The sequence below is a fragment of the Nicotiana sylvestris genome, chromosome 11 (genome assembly GCF_000393655.2).
Source record: "Nicotiana sylvestris chromosome 11, ASM39365v2, whole genome shotgun sequence".
NCBI lineage: Eukaryota > Viridiplantae > Streptophyta > Magnoliopsida > Solanales > Solanaceae > Nicotiana > Nicotiana sylvestris.
Window position 1 is genome coordinate 28,961,786 of NC_091067.1, and position 20,110 is coordinate 28,981,895.

Sequence of the window (20,110 nt, forward strand, 5' to 3'; positions counted from 1 at the left end):
AGATTCAGCATCTTTGGCTCCGTCGAACAGCTTCCCCGACTCGTGAAGTCCTAGCAATAGGTAGGCTCTGGTTAGATGTCCGCCTTCGTTTCCTTCAGCATTTTGGCAGTCTTTAACCCTCTTGAGAAACTTCCTTTCCAACCCTACCATGCCTCGCTCCAAGTATCCCAGTCGTTTGTTGGCACTGACAGCCATGTCCTTCCATTACTCAATTAGCTTCTGGTTGGACTCTTGTATCTCGCGGTGTTCGCTTTCATATTCCCGGATCCTTTTGCGGAGTTGGTTGTATTTAACCTGCGCCTCGGCCCTTTCATCTATAATCATGTAACCTCGAGCAAACCCTGGGTGGCCCAGACCATCGTGATTGTCTTCCAACCAACTTGAGTAGAAAGGAGTGCAACCAGCATGATACCTATCTGGCTCGACGGTATCTCTCCCCATTATGATCTTGCAGTGCCACATATGCTGAGCTTGGAACTTGTAAGGGTTGTCATCATTCTGGAAGTCAGCTCGGAAATGACTCATCTTGTCGACCCTGGGTATAACCTACTTTCTTCCAGCTTGTCTCATAACTCGGAGAGGGACATAAGGATAGGTTCCCCTCAGACCAATCAATATCTGGAAAGGTGCATCTCTGGATCGGGCGATGAACTCCTCTGTTGGAAACCATTCGAACATCCATTGAACCTGTTCTTCAGTCAGATTATCAAATAGCTCCAACCATCCCTTGGCATCCTCAGGCTGAGCGAACATATCGGGGATGTAATTCATTCGCTTTGGATGATGTAAAGCGATATGATCATCCCAGTCCCTTCGCTGAATCTCTTGTCGGTATTTGTCCTTTTGGAGATATTCCATGAGCCAGAGTTGAAGTAATAAATTGCAACCTTCGAAGTTTTTTGCTCCTCGTTGCCACTTATCCAAGTCTCGATATATGTCGGTAATTTTCATAGGCACGATGCTGAATGGCGCCCACCGATCCCTTCCATTTGGGTTTTAGTTACCATATCCAGCCTGGTGTGGATTCTTGCTTTCTTCATCGGAAGCACGAACAGCCCCAGGAAATAGAACATGAATACGAAGACCCTTCGATGGATGTGCCCCAATGATGTGATGGCAAACTCGTCAGGGTAGGTACGGTAGGATTTGTTGTGATCGTACCTTTCATACAAATAGTCAAAAGGGATGTAGGACTCCTTCAAACACGTCAATTCTGGATTCTTCTTTAAACTTATCATTTTGAGGTAACCCCTGCCCATACGAGTTCTCGGGCCTCAGCAGACCCAGAGTTTCCCATACTAGCCCGACCAATCCTCCTATCTCCTCTACCAAGGGTGTCATTTCAATACCCCCAAAGCAATATACAGCCCTTTCACAATTCCAGAACAAAGTAGCAGCTTCTATGATCTTGTTCTTAGGTTGGATTTCTAGGAGGGAAGGTAGATTCCCCAAATATTTTTGGATAAGGGTTTGATCACTAGAGTGAAGATCTTTCTACCAGCTTAGCAGTCTTGGGTGGATATTGGTGACCATGCCGAATCTAGGGACTTCGTGCCTCATATTTCTACAAGACAAATAATGTTAGGCCCTTACCCCCACCAGACTCTACTATTTAATACCAGTAATTAGCATGAAGCATTTAGTTCTCCAAATAAATGCACAGAACATGGTGATGTCCATTTGGGTTTAGGAAAACCCAGTGGACTTTGGACAAGACTATCTTAAAGGATCATTATGTGGACAATATAACTGACCCGGCTAGGTTTGACCATGATGCATGCACAATTTGAACAGAGTAAGGTTTCTATGGGGTTCTATATTGGTACCCTTGAGCGGACAACTCAAGGGGGAAGGCATAGAACCGTCGACTGCACCGCTGATCAACTGGTTTTACCGCAAATATGCCTTTCCGAATTTAGAGGGTGATAATATAGGAAAAATGCAACCACTCATTATAAGCATTGCTATGGTATTTGTTTGGCACGAGTGGAGTATGATGCTGAGCATGGTTATGCAATAATTAAAAGCATGTTGGCACATATTTGCACTTTAAGAAAGTAGTAAATACAACAGTTTCATAATTTAAAGTAGTAGTAAAGGAAAGAAACAAAGAAAACAAGTCAGTTTTGCAGTTGAAAAGGGAACTGAATGCTTTAAGAATTAAACAAGTAATTGAACATATAGAGGTATAAATTCACAATAACTGTCTGAAATGGTAAAAGCCTAAATACCCCAGCAGAGTCGCCATGCTGTCGTGCCCTGTTTTCTCCCTCTTGTTCAATCGGGAGATCGGGTTTATGACATTTCAGGTGTAGGACAACTCGTTCCTTTTGGGAACTAGGTTTTGTCTTTGAAGAGTCTCCACCTAATGATTTAAGGTGCATTAGGACACCTATAAGGGTTCACTTCTAAGTTCATTTGATAACCAGAGATGGGGGAAGGGGTTGAAATTATCCTAAGGGGAAAGTGTTAGGCACCCCTCAGGATCCACTAGTGTGGTTCTCGACCAGACAATTTTGTGAATTTGTACAATTTAGCAAATAGACAAGTATAGGCTCAAATAGTAGGGGATTTAAATTTATACACATAAAAGAACAATTAAAAGATGACTTTTGAAAAAAAGTTTGCAAATAAAAGGCAAGGGGGTCCTGGGTTTATATTTAATATAGATAACATCAATGCGATACCCGGTATGACACTCCTCAAAAGAGGGGATACACATGGTATTAGCGCACGGGTCATCATATCCATATCTACCCTTCCCACCCCATTAAGGTATTAAAGCGCGTAATGGTCTCTACCTCTATTGCATGCTACTACCCGTCCCTTCCTATCAATTCCGGAGGGGTTTAGGACTATAATTCCTAAAGGGGGTGATATTAGGCTGATTTTAGGTTTTAAAGGTGAAAAAGCTAAGGCGACATATAAAACATATAGGGGTTGCACGTTAGGGGAAACATGTAACAAATAAGAGGCTCATGTATACCTCCTCAAACAAAGAACATAAATAACATGACTTAAACATACATCTAAGGTCTAAATTTAACATACTAAGTAAGGGAAGTTTCAATTGTTGAGGTAGACCAGTTTATTACATAACTCAGATAAGAAGTCCGAATCAGGCCTGCCTGCTGGTTGTAGCAATTGCTAATTAACAAAAGGCGGATTCAATTTTATTGTTATTATCACCTAAGTCTTGCCTAAGTATATGGGTGAGATTCTATAGACATGATATCTGGTTGGTTCAGAATATGGCAAATCAGTTCAATTTTAAAACAACGATTTGAGATCCTACAGGCATGCTCTCTAAACTGTATTAGTAGGAAACGAGAGTTGTTTAAAAACTAGTTAAAAACAGTATGAATGGGACCGATTTTAGACTAGACTGATTTCGGATCCTGTAGGCATGATATCTATTATTGCTGATTTAATTCCTATAGACATGATACCTAGTTGAACGTGTAATGAAGCATGCATAATTTACTCACAATTCCTATAGGCATGATTTCTATAAAAGATACCGATTTTAAACTACTGGACATGATGACCGATTATAACTACTTAGATCCTAAGAACATGGTGTCTAAACATGGTAATGCATAATTTAAGAAAAAGTCCTATAGATAGGTTCTCTAGATGCAGATTTAAGTATGCAGAATTTAAATCCTATAGGCATATTTCTTAAATGTAGAATATGCAGAATTTTAATGAAAACAGATCTTATAGACATGGTATCTAAATGCAGAGTTAAACATGCAGTATTTAAAGCAACAAATCTTATAGGCATGATTTCTAAATGCATAGTTAAACATGCAGAATTTAAAGCAACAGATCTTATAGGCATGATTTCTACCCTTAAGCATGCATAATTACCCAGCCCTTTTCACTAGCCAGCCCCAACGTTTATTACAAATTATTACAAACTGAATAATGAATCACATCAAGAAAGTATAAAAGAAAAGTTACAACCAGAGGAAGCCTGATTCTTCACTTTTTCTCTGAGTTATGGAATAAACCACCTCAAATGCCATTGTTTCAAAACCTTTCTCAGACTTGAGTGTGTCAAAGTTCCCTAAGGGTCTCAAGGGGACCCCGTGCAGTGCTCACACCCAAGTTGCATAACCAGATAGAGATGAGTACAGTGTGGAAGGGCCAGCCCTCATGGGTCCAAGTTCAGAGGGAGTTCATGGGTCCCAAGGCAAGGCTCACATAAGAGGGGCAAAACCTAACTCTAAGAGTATAGTGGAAGTGCATGAGCAGAGAGTTATTTAAGAACTGGGTTGAGAATAGTAAGGGGTAAGGGTAGTTTGGGAAATAGTAGTAGTAAAACTAAAATTATATAACATTAGTAATTGCACGAAGGAGGTAGGGGTTTGGGAGTACATTGCAAATGGTATATGACCCGAGGAAGGGTCAAAATCTGTGTGTGCGCAGCAATAAATGATGCCGGCATGCCCATAAACCAGCCAGAGGACACACACATAAAGAGGATATGAAGTATATGATCAGGGAGGGTCAGGTTTGGGCCATGCACAACAATGTCTAATGCTGACATGCCCTCAAACCAACCAAGGAATACAAGCACATAGGGGATATGGGGTTTGGGGTTCATAGAGTTCATACATAAGGGAAAATGAATTCAGAAAAAGGAAGGGGCAAATTACAATATGCTTAATAATGCAACTTGATTAAAACACAAACAGAAATAGGCAAGCATGAAGGAAGTAGCAAAGAAAACATGTTGTTATTGATGCTGGAAAATTAATTAGAACATACCAATAAAGAAGCAAATGCAGAAAGAAAAAGTAAGCAAGTTTCCCACAGTCTAGCCTTGGCTTTCAGCCGGCTAGATAAGGCAGCAACACAAGTAGCAACAGAGAAAGAGAGAGAGTTTGAGTGAAGTGTGTGTTCTGAATTCGAGTGGTTCTTTTCTTCTTCTTTTTTTGAAAGAAGAGGGGTGCAGGGTATTTATAGTTTTGAAAACATGTGAGAAATAAGGTAATAAATAAAGTTTCAATACAAATATGGAACAATTAGCAGTTAGAATCAATAACCAAGTGATTCCCCTTTAATTAGGGAATCCTTGTTTAACGAAAGTGTCAGGTTTAAAATAAGGAAAGAAAATCAATTTGTAAGCAAACTGATTGTTTCCATAAAAGGAGCAGTAAAACCACTGGGTAAGTAATCAAGTCTAAGTGCAGAAGTATACTTATTCTGGAAAAAGATTCAGTAAGGCAAAATAAGGAAAGGAATCAATTAACTTTAACAGGCGAGTGCAATTAGAGATCACAAAAGAAAAGTTTTGAATTCAGTCGCACGATTGAATGTCAATCAAAGAAGGAACCTCAGCATATAAATAGAGTGAACAAACCATACATGCGAGGCCCAACCCATTGGCAAAAGAAACAGCATACAAAAATAGTCATAAGGTTCAGTAGTAAAGCAGACATTCGAAGTATAGTAGTCAAGTAGGTCAAGTCATATTGAATTGATAGTGGAGAAAACAAAGTATCAGAAACATGCAAAGTTCTCACAGTAGCAGACGAGAAAATCCTTTTGAAAAGTTAGGGTTTCAAGCATAGTCGAGTTTTAAAGATAATAAAAACCCAGAATCAGAGGAATCACATAAAGAAAAAGGAGTTCTGAAACAAAGAACTTTAAATCGAGTCAGGTATTCAAACGAACAGTTTCAGACCCAAAGACATAGATCCTTCAATAATATTCGAGCTTAAAAATGATAAACTTATAAATCAAACAAAACGTAACCAAACAAGCATTCATCTAACAAACAACCAAAAGAAAATAGGGTTTTCAACATACTAAATCAAATAAAAGAAGAACATGAGCAACACATAGCAAAAATCGGAAACATGTTAAAGTTAGAGAATATATTTTGAAATAACTTAAGAGAAAAACCCTAATTGGAAAAAAATAAAGAGTCGTTTCGAAAGCAAAGTTAAAGAAACTTCGAGAAAATGCTTAAAAGTTCAAAGCAAGCACAGATCTAAAGTAGATTTGAAAGAAATCGAAAGATTTTAGAGATTAGGGTTTCAGAAAATACAGAAAAGGTGAGAAAGGCCCCTGAAAGTTACCGATCTAACCAGGAAAGTGAAGGATCTAACTCGAGCGGCCATGGCTGGCCGGAGAAAGGTTAAGGACGACTAGAGAAGAGCCAAGAACTGAAATCGGACAAGGACTGAACCAAGCTCCTTCATGTTCTGGCCTTGAAACCCTAAGAACGAACACATAGGAGCCATGAAAGGCTGGTACATGTCTCAAATGACCACGGAAGGCCATGGATTAGGTAGATATCAAGGTGGGGTGAGAGGGCGGCGGTTAGGGTTCATGAGAGTTTCAGAGAGAATTTGAGAGAGAAGAGGAGTTCAAGGGTGGCGGATTGTATCAAAAGATAGGGTTTTGGGGGTCGTTTGGGATTAATTAAGGTAAGGGCAGCCCGGTGGCCGTTTGATTTAAATGATCAACGGCTGAGATTTAAAAGGTTAGGTGGGGATCCAGGTATGGGTCGGTTTAATTGGGTTGGGGGGTCGGGTATGAGTAGGAATTGAGCCAGGGTAATTGGGTTTAAATTGGGGTAGAATTAGGCTACAATTGAAATAAAATCTGGCTAGATTTTAAATAGCCATAATTTCCCATTTATTTTATAAAAAATAGTAAATTAATTCCTGAAAATAAATTAAAAGTTCTAAAATGATTTTTAACACATAATTATCAATTTAAAAATACTGGACTTAATTTTATTAATATAAACGCAATTAAATTTTAAAAGGGGCTAATATTGCAATTATATGCAATTGAGCTTTAAAAATACTAAATGAATTTGTAAAATTATGCAAAAATTATCTTAGCTATATTTTAGTATAAATATGAGAATCCAATAAATGAATCACCAAAAATGATAATTTTGGGAATTATTATTGGGTTTTTTATGAATAAAATAGGGGAATCAATTGGTTTAAAAATCTTTACAAATTAAGGAAAAATAATAAAACATCTGGACATACTTATATATGTAGACATATGCTATTTTGAAAGTATTTTGCGTATTGAAAATATATAGAAAAAAATCGGGTATCAACACCTGCACGCTCAATTGAAATGTTGGAGGAAATGGCCGACAAGTTTGTGATTGCCCATGCCGGGGCTAAGAAAGCAGCAGCGAGGGTAAATAACATATTTGCTATCAAACAATCGCCCTATGAAGGACTAAGAGATTTCCTCGCCCGACTCAACCGTGTGAGGATGACCTTACCAAATATATCAGAGGGAATGGCAGTAGCAGCTTTCCAGAATGGGTTAAACAGGAACGGTTCGGGAGCGACTAGAAAATTATTAAGCCGGCTAATAAAATATACTGCAACCACTTGGGACGAGATACATAATGCTTACTACGCCTAAGTGAGTGCTGACGAGGACGACCTTAACGGGCCAACTCAGTGGCCAACCTCAGTCCAAATGGAATCTAGGAAAGGCCGAAAAAATGACAACAGAAAGGACCTCGCAGGCCATGACTCAACCGTGAAAGAAATCAATCATATGTCAGAGCCGACATCGTACCACCTCCCCGTCATGGCGATGGCCCATCTAGGATGCCAACAAGGACTCACCGAAGGGAAAGTGGTATGCCTCTGCTCCTATCTGCTCACAATTTTTGTGTTTCTCCCTCAGAAATAGTCTACGCCGTGGAGAAGCTCGGCCCAAATGTGAAATTGTCGCAGAAGATGAAGTCCGACCCAAACACCAGAAAGTCAAATGCCCTCTGTGAGTTCCATCAGGAACGGGGCCACAAAACCAAGGGCTGCATCGCTCTTAGGCAAAAGGTCATGAACATGCTTCACCAAGGACATCTGAAGGAACTTTTGAGCGATCAAGGAAGCACAAACTTTGCTCGATGACGCGAACAACATCAGGGTCCACCAAAACCACCCTCTCTAACTCGAACAATCCAAATGATCATTGGAGGAGGCGACGATGCGTCAATCAACAGCATAAAATTCACGACCACCCACAAGATGAAATGGTCAATTACTCATGAATGGTGTGATGAACTCGAAGAGAGTATCATCTTCGATAAGTCAGATACCCAGGGTTTGGTCTTTCCTCATTATGACTCCCTTGTTATTACTTTACGCATCCTAGATACTGACATAAAATGTATTATGGTCGAGGATGGGAGCGGCGCATGTATTGTACACCCTCGGGTTCTTGCACAAATAAAGCTCGAGGATAGGATATTACCATGCTACATCACGCTAACGGGTTTTAACAATGCAGTTGAGCGACATCAGGAGAAATCACTCTACCCATTCTAGAGGTGGCATCACCTTGGAGGCCACATTCCACATCATGGGCCAGGATACGGCGTACAACACCATCATAGGTCGCCACTCGATACACGCCATGAAAGTCGATCCCTCCATCTTATATCAAGTCATCAAATTTCCCATCACTTGGGGGGTATTCAGCATCCGAGGAGTCACTGCCCGAGAATGCTACCGCATTGCCCCAGACTACATATACACCCAACAATTAAAAGGCAAAGTAGAGGCCGCATAATAATTAATAGGGCCGGGGTCAGGTAACGACAAAGGGAAGATGTCATAAGGGACCCCGAAATCATAAAGGCCACAGGATCGACCGTGAAGGATCTTGACCCCACACAACTCGACGAAGACGACCGCAGAAAAAAAACCTACATCGGCCATAAACTTTAGGAACCAGGTAAATTCCATAAATTTTTAGCTAACAACACGGACTTGTTTGCCTTTTCCCATGCAGATATGCTGGCAATCCCGAAGATATAGCAACACACAAGTTGAACATCGACCCATTTTACCCCCCGGTGCGGCAAGTTAGGCGGAAATTCAACTCCACAATAAATGATGCGGTAAGCGAGGAGGTTGAAAAACTGCTAGAAATTGGCTTTATCAGAGAATCAAAGTCCTCTCAATGGGTTGCCAATGTGGTCATGGTGAAAAAAAGAATGGGAAGTGGCGGATATGCGTAGACCTCACAGATTTGAACAAAGCCTACCTGAAAGACTCATTTCAACTACCCGATATTGACCAACTCATTGACATAATAGCCGGGCACGAACTATTAAGCTTCTTGGATGCCTACTCGGGCTATAACCAGATCCTCATGGAGGAGGAAGACCAAGAAAAGACCATTTTTATCACTCACCAAGGAATGTAATGCTATAGAATAATGCCTTTCGGACTGAAAAATGCTGGGGCGATCTATCAGAGGTTGGTGACAAAAATGTTCAAAGACCAGCTCGGCAAAACCATAGAAGTCTACATTGATGGCATGTTGGTCAATTCAAAAAGGAAAGAGGATCACATCGACCATTTGAAAGAGGCCTTCGACATACTCAGGCAATACAGTATGAAATTGAACCCCAAAAAATACGCCTTCGACGTAACCTCGGGAAAGTTCCTCAGCTTCTTGGTATCATAATGAGGAATTGAAGCCAACCCCGACAAAATCAAAGTTATAGATGGAATACCGGAGAACCTAACCAGTAAGATACAAGTACAGAGCTGACCGACCTCATAGCCGCCCTATCGAGATTCATCTCACGGTCCTCCGACAGATACCATAAATTTTTCGGCATACTCAAGAAAGACAATGGACTCTAATGGAATTTTGAATACGTCGAAGCCTTGAAAGAGTTAAAGTCATACCTATATTCACCCCCACTGCTCGCTAAGGCAGAACCTGAGGAACGCCTCATCACCTACCTGGCCATGTCTGATGTAGTTGTGAGTGCGGTTCTGGTTCGAGAAAACAAAGATACGCAATCTCCCATTCACTATATTAGTAAAACTCTGGTTGACGCCTAGACGAGGTATCCACACCTCAAGAAGCTATCCCTGGCATTGGTTATAGCCTCATGAAAGCTTAGACCCTATTTCCAGTGCCACCCCATCTCGGTAGTCACGACCTTTCCCTTGAAGAGTATTCTACATAAATCCGAGTTGTCGGGTAGATTGGCCAAATGGTCCATAGAATTGAGCGAGCATGATATGAATTTTCAGCCATGAATGGCGATAAAGTCGCAAGTGCTCACCGACTTCGTCGCCGACTTCAGCACAAAAATAATGCTTGAAGTCGAAAAGGAAGTTGCCTGTATTTCCCCCAAAATACATAACCTATGCGTTTTGTATATCGATGGTGCCTCTAACGCATCAGGGTCGGGACTAGGACTGGTACTTGAGGTTCCAACAGGCGAAGTAATTCGCCAGTCCATAAGATGCCCAACCATGAATAACAACGAGGCTGAGTACGAGGCCGTGATTGCAGGGCTAGAGATAGCACTCAAGTACGGAGTGAAGCTAGTCATCCTACGGTGCAACTCTCAGCTCGTCATCAATCAATTCACAGGGGCTTTCCAAATCAAAGGAACAAAGAGTGCAAAAATACCAGGCCGAGATCTTCAAGTTATTACCCGAATTTGACGAATGTCGGCTCGAACCAAATCCCTCGAGCACAGAATATCAAAGCAGACGGCCTTGCCAAAGTAGCAGCGGCCGCTAAAAGTATAGCCGGAGAAGGGAATGTGGTCACTCTCCTCCACTCGTCGATCAATCAAATCGAGTACGAACTATAAACCTAACTTGGGACTGGCGCAATCATATTTTCACATATTTGTAGGATAAAGTGCTTCTAGACGATAAAAAAGAATCCAAGAAGCTTTGAATGCAGGCGGCCAGGTACAAATTCATCAACAATGACTTGTATATAAGAACGTATCGTGGCCCCCTAGCAAAATGCTTAGGCACAAACCAGATGCGGCGTGTTTTAGAGGAAGTCCACGAAGGTCACTGTGGAGCTCATACTGGCAATCGATCCCTAGTCAGATGCCTCATAGGAGTAGGCTACTACTGGCCCACAATGAAAAAAGAGGCCAACTTTGTAGATGCGAACAATGCCAAAGATACGCCCCCATGATCCACCAAGCGGGCGAGCACCTCCACTCAGTCACCTGGGCTTGGCCTTTCATCAAATGGGGGATGTACATCGTCGGACCCCTCCCAGCGAGATGAGGTGATGTACGATTTCTCGTAGTTTTAACTGACTATTTTTTCAAGTGGGTGGAGGGGGGTGCATTCGCCCAAATACACAATCAAGAAGTGATCACCTTCATATGGAGGAATCTCGTGTGCCGTTTCGGCCTCCGCAAAGACATCAATTCTAACAACGGGCCTCAATTCACTAGAAAAATGATTGCCAAGTTCTTTGAGAAATGGCATATCAAAAGAATTCTCTCCATGCCATATCATCCAACAGGCAATGGGCAAGCGTAGTCCTCCAACAAGTCAATATTGAATATAATGAAGAAGAAGCTCAAGAACGCCAAAGGACTATGGCTAAAGTTATTTTCGGAAGTGCTATGGGCATACTACACAATGCCAAAAACAAGACAGGAGAAACACCATACTCACTGGTCTATGGGACTGATGCAGTAATATCGTTCGAGGTAGAAGAACCAAGTCTAATGTACTCATATGAGAGCGGGCCGAGAAATGATGAAAGCAGGAGTCAAGACCTCGACGAGGTTGAAGAACTAAGAGAAATGGCTTACATAAGGATGGTCTCTCAGAAACAACATGCATAGCAATACTACAACAAAATATCAAAGATCAGACCGCTTAAGATGAGAAACTACGTACTCAAAGCAAAAACACAGGAAAGCAAGGATCCACGAAAAGGAAAGCTGGGGACTAATTGGGACAGCCATACAAAATTATGGCGACAGCAAGTAAAGGATCGTTCCAACTAGAAAAAATGGAGGGAAAACTACTACCAAACAATTGGAACATTTCCCACCTCAAGTATTTTAACTTCTAAGGAAAGATGTTCTCTGAGCTGTAGTCTTTTTCCCACACCTGAGTTTTGTCCCAATTGGGTTTTCTTGGAGAGGTTAACGAGGAGACAAGGAGGACATTCCGAAGTTAAGCACGAGCAGGTGAGATTACAAGTTAGCAAGTTCATTGCTCGACCCCTCGAATACTTCTACAGGTCGAACAATAAAGGTACTTGGTAGACTGAGACTGGAATACTAGCCCAAAAAACGTGTAAACTTCTCCAATGTATATATGTAAGAAAATCATACAAGCACACAATGTTCGCATGTCTCCACCAAATTTTAAATCCGCACCAATCAAGATACTCGCATTCGACCTCGCTCGAATCAACTCACATTCGACCTCGTTCGAATTAACTGAGTAACATTCGACCTTGCTCGAATCAACTCACATTCGACCTCACTCAAATTAATTAAGAGTAGCATTTGACCTCGCTGGAATCAACTCACATTTGACCTTGCTCGAATTAATTAAGAGTAATATTCGACCTCGCTCGAATCAACTCACATTCGACCTCGTTCGAATTAACTCACATTCGACCTCGTTCGAATTAAATGAGTAACATTCGACCTTGCTCGAATCAGCTCACATTCGACCTCGTTCGAATTAATTAAGAGTAACATTTGGCCTTGTTCGAATTAACTAAGAGTAACATTCGACCTTGCTCGAATCAACTCACATTCAACCTCATTCGAATTAACTAAGAGTAACATTTGACCTCACTCGAATCAACTCACATTCGACCTCATTCGAATTAATTAAGACACTCACATTTGACCTAGTTCGAATTAGTTAAGAGTGACGTTTGACCTCGCTCGAATTCAACTTACATTCGGCCTAACTCGAACTTCATTCACAGAATAACCTCGTTCGAGTTAATTATTGCAATGTTTGACTTCGTGTGAAGTAATCAAATGCACTTGATCACGTTCGAGCTAACGTCTACCAACACAATTCTTTTAATCAAGGCAATCAATTGAGGAAAATATTCAAGGAAAAAATAGGAGACTTGGAAATAAATAGCAAAAGTAGCATTCCAAATCAAAAGGTATCTTACAAGGGCCGAACAGACGACCACAAAAATAAAAACAAAATATTACAAAAAGCATTATTCAGCAGCATTGCCTCCACCATCGCCTCCATAATCGTCCTCGCCATCAGAGTATTCGTCATCATACCAAGCACCTGGATCAAGCCCATCCAAGTCATCCTCACCATCACCAGCCCTCAGCGTAGCAGGATTGTAACCACAAGTGACCCGAGCTACGCGCGCCTTTGAACAAGCATCCTCAAAATCAACCTCAGAAACTCTCTCTGCCATCATCAAGCCCCTGAATATGTCTAGTTGAGCCTCGGCAGTAATCTACTTCTCGTACAAAATCCCGCGGAACATCAGGATAAGTAGAAGTACAAGATGAAGATGGTTGAGCTAGTAGCTGCACCTTTTCGGCCTCAAGAATGGTGTTCCGCTCATTAAGGTCCGAAACCTCTTTCTCAAGCCCATTAATCTGCTCGTCAAACCTCACCTCCCTTGCACGGACGTCTCCGTATCACTCGCCCACGCAAATCTAAGGACGCGGATGATATTCTCTAATGCCGCCACCTTCGCCAAAGGCGCTGCCCTGGCCTCCTCAGCCCTCTCCAATTCTGCCATTTTTTGATCAACTTATCACTTAAGTTGTTAGCTCTGATCAAGCTCTGCTCAAGCTCGGCCCGCAGAGATGCCACTTGAGCTTGAAGGTCGACATACTCAGTCGCAACCCCCTTGCTCGGCTCATCCTCCTTGGCTCTAAGCACTCCCTCGAGCTAGCTGCATCTACCGATGACCCTCATGAGCTCATCATCCTTCTTCCCCAACTCATATCTAAGAGACTAGAAATTACCATCCACTTTGAACCTGGCGCACATCTCACGGTACTTGTCATGATACTCAGGGTACTTCAAAACTATTTTCTTAAAAACAACCTTCCGCTTCTCCTCTCAGCAGGCGCTCTCGATCTCCAAGATAAGGGTCTAAGTGAAAAAGGAAGATCCAAAAATCAGTAAAATGAAAAAGGAGAAAGGATGTAAGATACAAGAACAACAAAATCAAAAATACAAACTTACCCTCAAAGCCATTCCGGATATGCCTAACGACAGATCGATATCCTTAAACATTCGTAAAGTCCTGTTCTCGGTGCTAAAGCAAAGAGGAACCAAAGAAGGGACTATGCTCTCAGTGTTCATCAATAAGTCGCAGTCCAAGGGAATGACTAAAGAACGAGTAGATCCCTCTGTTCTCACCTCTACATGAGTAAACCCCTCATCGAACATCCTTTCCTCTTCGGGGTCGACATCAGAACCAGACTCATAGCCATCTACGGCCACACCTTTTCCCCTCCCCTAGCAGAGGAAGGAACATCGACCTGCCCTAAAGGCGACATATTACTCCTCGGAATGACCTCTGCTTCCTCTGATTGCCCTCCTCCTTCCACGGCAACCTCCGGCAAGGGAGCAATTTCTACATTTGAAGACGGCGCAGTCTTTGTGCCCAAATATGCTTCCCTCGAGTGCAATTGCGGCCACCTCGGGATTTTCCCTTGTTAACCCTTTACTTCCTATTGTCTCGTCGCAGACTTCTATTATCCGCCTTTTTAACGGAATCGCTTCCTCCTCGCTCGGCGATGACTCGTCCACTAAATGCAGTATAGTCTCCGCTGATGGGGTAGCCACCCAACGACCAGGCCTATGCAGGCCTGGGGTATGAGAAGAAGGAGTATTCTACACGGACTCGCCTACAGTCGCTATGAGTAGAGACCCGGTCGAGGTACCCGATTGACAAAAAGTGGGGGTAGGAGCCTTCGCTTTCCTTAGATCCCTCCAACCTAACAACAAAGAAAAACTAAATAAAGTGAAAAAGAAGACGGCATTAAGGTCGAAGTAACTTAAGATCGAAACTTGACTTACCGATCGAATAAGGTTTACGTCCAAACTTCTTGTTGAACGATGACCACTCATGGATCCCCACCATGTGGGGTAAAATTTGAGTCACCCAGTTGCAAATGTCGGTGACCAACATAGGAGGCTACTTCTCGGCTACACAAAAAGGGAAGAAGAACGATTAAGTCACCGAAGAGAGACCAAACAATTAGTTAGAAAAAACACTTACGGGCAAAGTACCACACCTCAGGGAATCCACTAAGGTTCGCCATCACGTGCTCGATTTTGATATAGAAGAAGTTGAACCCAAATCGACGATTTGCCTTATCATCCATTTTCACCACAAGTCCCTTGGTGCCACAGTAGCAGAGGTGTATCATCGTACTCCTGTGAAAGCTTGGCGCAAAAAGATGCAGTAGATAGCGGATGGAAATCCCACGGTTGGCCAGCTCCATGCACTTTATCAACATAAGAAAGAGTTTGTAAATATAGTGGAGAGCTAGGCCGGACAAATGCCGTAGTAGCGGCAGAATTCCTCCTCCTATGGGGGAAGGGGAAGAGAATAGCCCACTTGGAACGGGTATGTGTAAAATGCGCAATACCTAGGACGATGAATCTTTATCACGTCTTTCCCAAATGGGAACAGATCGATGTGAGAAGGGATGTTGTACTTGGCCCTAAGCTCGGCAAGATGGGCTGCTTCCATCTCGGATTTCACAGGCTCAAGCTCGTCCGCAGGTGACTTCGAGAAGTTTAACCTGGATCCTGAATGGCGAGGAATGATTTCTTCCATAGTGGGAAAGCTTTCATCCTCTGCAACAATGGCTTCCCCTTCATCATGAGAGGGCATGACCACTGACAAAGGAACTGGGTCAGAGGTCCCCTCATGGTTGGAAGACGCATTGGCCATCTTATTGTCACGCCCCAACCTCGGGAGGCGCGACCGACACTCGGTCGAGTGAACCCAACTGAGCAAGCCTTATCTAGCACTTCCTAAGGAAACCAAGCTTTCATTTATTTATACAAGGAAAGATAGTACATTCAACATTGTTAGTTCATTTTATATCATAACATTAAGTCGTAGTTAAGTTTCCAAGATTCCATACAATTATACTTTAGAGAAACGAGAGTTAGAATTACAACATCATTCGTAGACCCCTCCAATACCCATATATAACCCACACCAACGTCTACGGAGCCTCTATGGATACAAAAGACAAGTTATGACAATGCCGGCAAAAAGGCCCTGACTATACCGCAAAAGTAGAAGTCTACAACAAAGATGTACAACATAACCACTTGAAGGAGTAAGGGGTCTCACCAAGACTTCGAAAAGAGATCACTCCACTACGCGATCGGCACTGCCCGCTATGGAGCCACCTACATTCATTTAAAAATGTAGTGCTCCCGGCAAAAGGGACGTTAGTACCATGAAATAGTACTAGTATGTATAACTAAACATCATCTAGTTAGAAAGAACTTTCATACAAGATTAAGAAATCACAAGTATAACTCAAAACTTTAAACGAATATCACATTATCAAATAAAAGAATCATACAACTTTTATATCATTTTTCCATAGCTTTTTGTTTGGGGCATTTTACACTATTCATCATTGTTCACAATACCACCGCTATCTTGAGCGGAGTCCGATCTCGACCCGATCGACTAGGTTGCCTCATTTGAGACATATACTTCAATCAAAATCTCATATTTTATTTTCCGAAATTCATTCACAATACCACCGCTTTCTTGAGAGGAGTCCAATCTCGGCTCGATCGGCTAGGCCGCCTTTCCAAGGCATTGTTCCCTTCGTATTAATCATTTCGTTTCACATACATCATTTCATAGGCACTTGGGGCCACAACTTATCATATTATTCTTGGCACTAGGCCGCATTTTTACATCGTTCCCAATTTCAATATTAGCTTTGCCATTTAGGACAGTAGGTGCACACAAGGGCAATTTAAATTGTAAGCGTAGATAAGACTTCCTGTAGGTGACACAACAATGCAATTTCAATGTAAATTTAAAGTCCAAGCATTTCAATACATAATTCATATCCTTGCCCTTTTCAAGTTATCAAGGTAGTGCGTTGATCACATTGAGACACATCTTTCATGCATATACGGTTAAAACACCAATTCATGTAAAATAGCAAGCAGAGCAACAATTCAACTTTAATCTTACCACATTTTCACAACCGTCAGTGAAGATTAATTTCTAAAAGACGGGGTTTTAGCCATACATACCTCAATTGAGCTTTCCTTAATCCTATAACGTTCCCAAATGTTCGCACTTCAATCTATTTAAGCAATATAGCACAATTGAACCCATAATCAGGAAAAGATCATAATCTAAGCTCACTTGAGCATTTTATCAAGCATTGAGTGTTCATTAAGGTCTTATGGCCCTTTTTATGGAAAATTACACTAGCCCTTTACCCATGTCTCTCTATTTGTAATTTCCACATATTTTCTAAGAACATATGCATGCAATGTAGTCACCCTTATCCCCATGAATTACCTCACTAATGGCCCCTCGTAGCTATGTATAAAATTAAAAGCTAAGGTGATGAAGTCTTACCTCCTGGGATGAAGATTTGGGTGCCTCACTTGATTATCGTCAATGTTTTAGCAAGGAGTTGTGGATCAAGGTTGATGAAAGACACCTCCCCTCTCTAAGACCCTCTTTCTCACTCTAAAAGTACTAGGGAATAGGCTCAAAATGAGCTATTGAATAGGATATAATGATAGGCGGTCGGGTTTAAAATTTAGAAATCTGGAGCCCCAACTCAGATCTGCGATCGCAAAATTAACATGCGGTCCGCAGAATGGACCGCAAAAATGCTCCCAAAAACCTGAACAACTGTCTGGGTATGCAACAGAAATGTGGTCCGCATACCTATTCTACGATCGCATAATGCACCGCAGAACTGCCTTCACAAAAATTTCAAGTGAATTATACGATGACTATGTGGCCCACATACCGATTGTGCAATCGCATAATTGGCCGCATAGTTGACCTCAAATTGACCAACACACCGACTAGTTCTGCGGTGACTATGCGGTCTGCATACCTACTATGCGATCACATAATGGACCGCAGAATCGTACATTTTCTGGAAAACATAATTTCTTAACTTTTTAATGCACAGATCAATCCAAAGGGTCCAACACATGATCCCAATTTGGCACCACATGGTTCGGGTTTTTGAGTAGAAATTTCACGGGCCTTACATCCTCCCCCACTTAAGATCATTCGTCCTTGAATGAGGATTAAGGTTCACTTATTAGGAATCTTTATGCAACTTTAGATCTTCACAGCATGTAACATATCCACAACCCCAAATTTGGCTAACTTCCTAAATTTCCAAAATTTTTGCCAGTGTTTCCTTTGTATCTAGGCCTATCCACCTATCAGAGAGCCCCAGAAACATATCTTAACAACAGGTACACATTCCATAGACATAATATAACTCGCACCATACTAACCATGGCCGCATAGGCAATATATAACCCAAATACGATAGTTTTACATAGATTAATTCAAAAGATAATAGTTCATAGGAGTTAAATGCATACAAATCTATTACATGACTATTCAAACAACTATGGGTACTTCTTTTTCATTTCATCCTCGGCTTCCCAAGTGGCTTCCTCAACTTGCTGGTTTCGCCATCACACTTCCACGGAGGCAATTTCCTTATTTCTCAATTTCCGAACTTGCCTATCAAGAATGGCAACTGGAACTTCTTCATACGGCAGTTATTTATTAACCTCAATAGTTTCCACTGGCATAATAGTGGATGTATATCCTACTACCTTTTTCAACATAGACACATGGAAGACCGGATGTACCAATGATAGCTCGAGTGGTAGATCGAGCTTGTATGCTACCTGACCAATCCTCTGAATGATTCTGTACGGTTCGACATACCTCGGACTTAATTTCCCTTTCTTTCCAAATCGCATGATCCCCTTCAATGGGGGAACCTTCAAAAATACCCAATCATCCTCTTTGAACTCCAAATCTCTGCGACGAACATCCGAGTAAGACTTTTGACGACTTTGAGCAGTTTTCAACCTCTCTTTAATAATCTTGACTTTCTCCATGGCCTGATATGCGAGGTCCGTCCCTATCAATTCAACTTCTCCAACCTCGAACCACCCAATGGGAGACCTACATCTCCTGACGTACAATGCCTCAAATGGTGCCACCTGGATACTAGCATGGAAGCTGTTGTTGTAAGCAAATTCTATGAGTGGCAAATGGTCATCCCAGCTACCCTTGAAATCAAGAGTACAAGCACACAACATATATTCGAGCGTCTGAATAGTCTGCTCTGCTTGCCCGTCGGTTTGAGGATGAAAAGTTGTGCTAAGATTTACCTACGTACCTAAACCTTGCTGAAATTTCTTCCAAAAGTTGGCTGTGAACTGAGCCCCTCGATCTGAAATGATTGAGACTGGAGTGCCATGCAACCTGACTATTTCCCTGATATACAACTGAGCATATTGTTATGCTGTGTCGGTAGATTTAACTGGCAAGAAGTGTGCTGATTTCATGAGTCGATCCACAATCACCCAAATTGAGTCGAACTTGCACGGAGCGCGTGGTAACGCTACCACAAAATCCATGTTAATCATCTCCCATTTCCATATTGAAATTTCTAAGCTTTGATCCAATCCCTCGGGTCGTTGATGTTCAGCCTTCACTTGTTGACAGTTCGTACATCTAGCCACAAAGTCTGCCACATCCCATTTCATGTTATTCCACCAATAAACCTCCTTGAGATCATGATATATTTTTGTAGAACCTGGGTGCATGGAATACCTGGAAGTGTGAGCTTCTGCCATGATCCTTTCTCGAAGACCGTCAATATTAGGAACACATAGGCGGTCTTGGTACCATAGGGTACCATCATTCCTGACAAAGGAAAAAGTTATGGTCTTGTGTTTATGAATCCCCTCCTTCAGTTGTGCTAACAATGGATCGTTGAATTGCTTCTCTTTCACCTCCACCACGAGCGATGATCCAGCCCTATTTTGCATAGCTACCCCTCCCACATTAGAGTCCGCAAGGCGAACTCCCAAACTAGCCAACTGGTGAACCTCCCCGGTCAACGACCTCTGATATGCCTCCAAATGAGCCAAACTTTCCATAGATTTTCGATTAAGAGCATCTGCCACAATATTAGCCTTTCCCAGGTGATAGAGAATATCAATGTCATAGTCCTTGAGTAACTCTAGCCATCTTCTCTGTCTCAGATTCAACTCCTTCTACTTGAAAATATATTGAA

General features: G+C 41.9%; 1 protein-coding gene across 1 annotated transcript in view; it reads left to right on the top strand.

Moving 5' to 3' along the window:
* Window positions 1-20,110, top strand: part of LOC104229215 (protein CHLOROPLAST IMPORT APPARATUS 2-like) — a 58,169-nt gene that overhangs the window by 27,917 nt on the left and 10,142 nt on the right. The window lies entirely within an intron of this gene.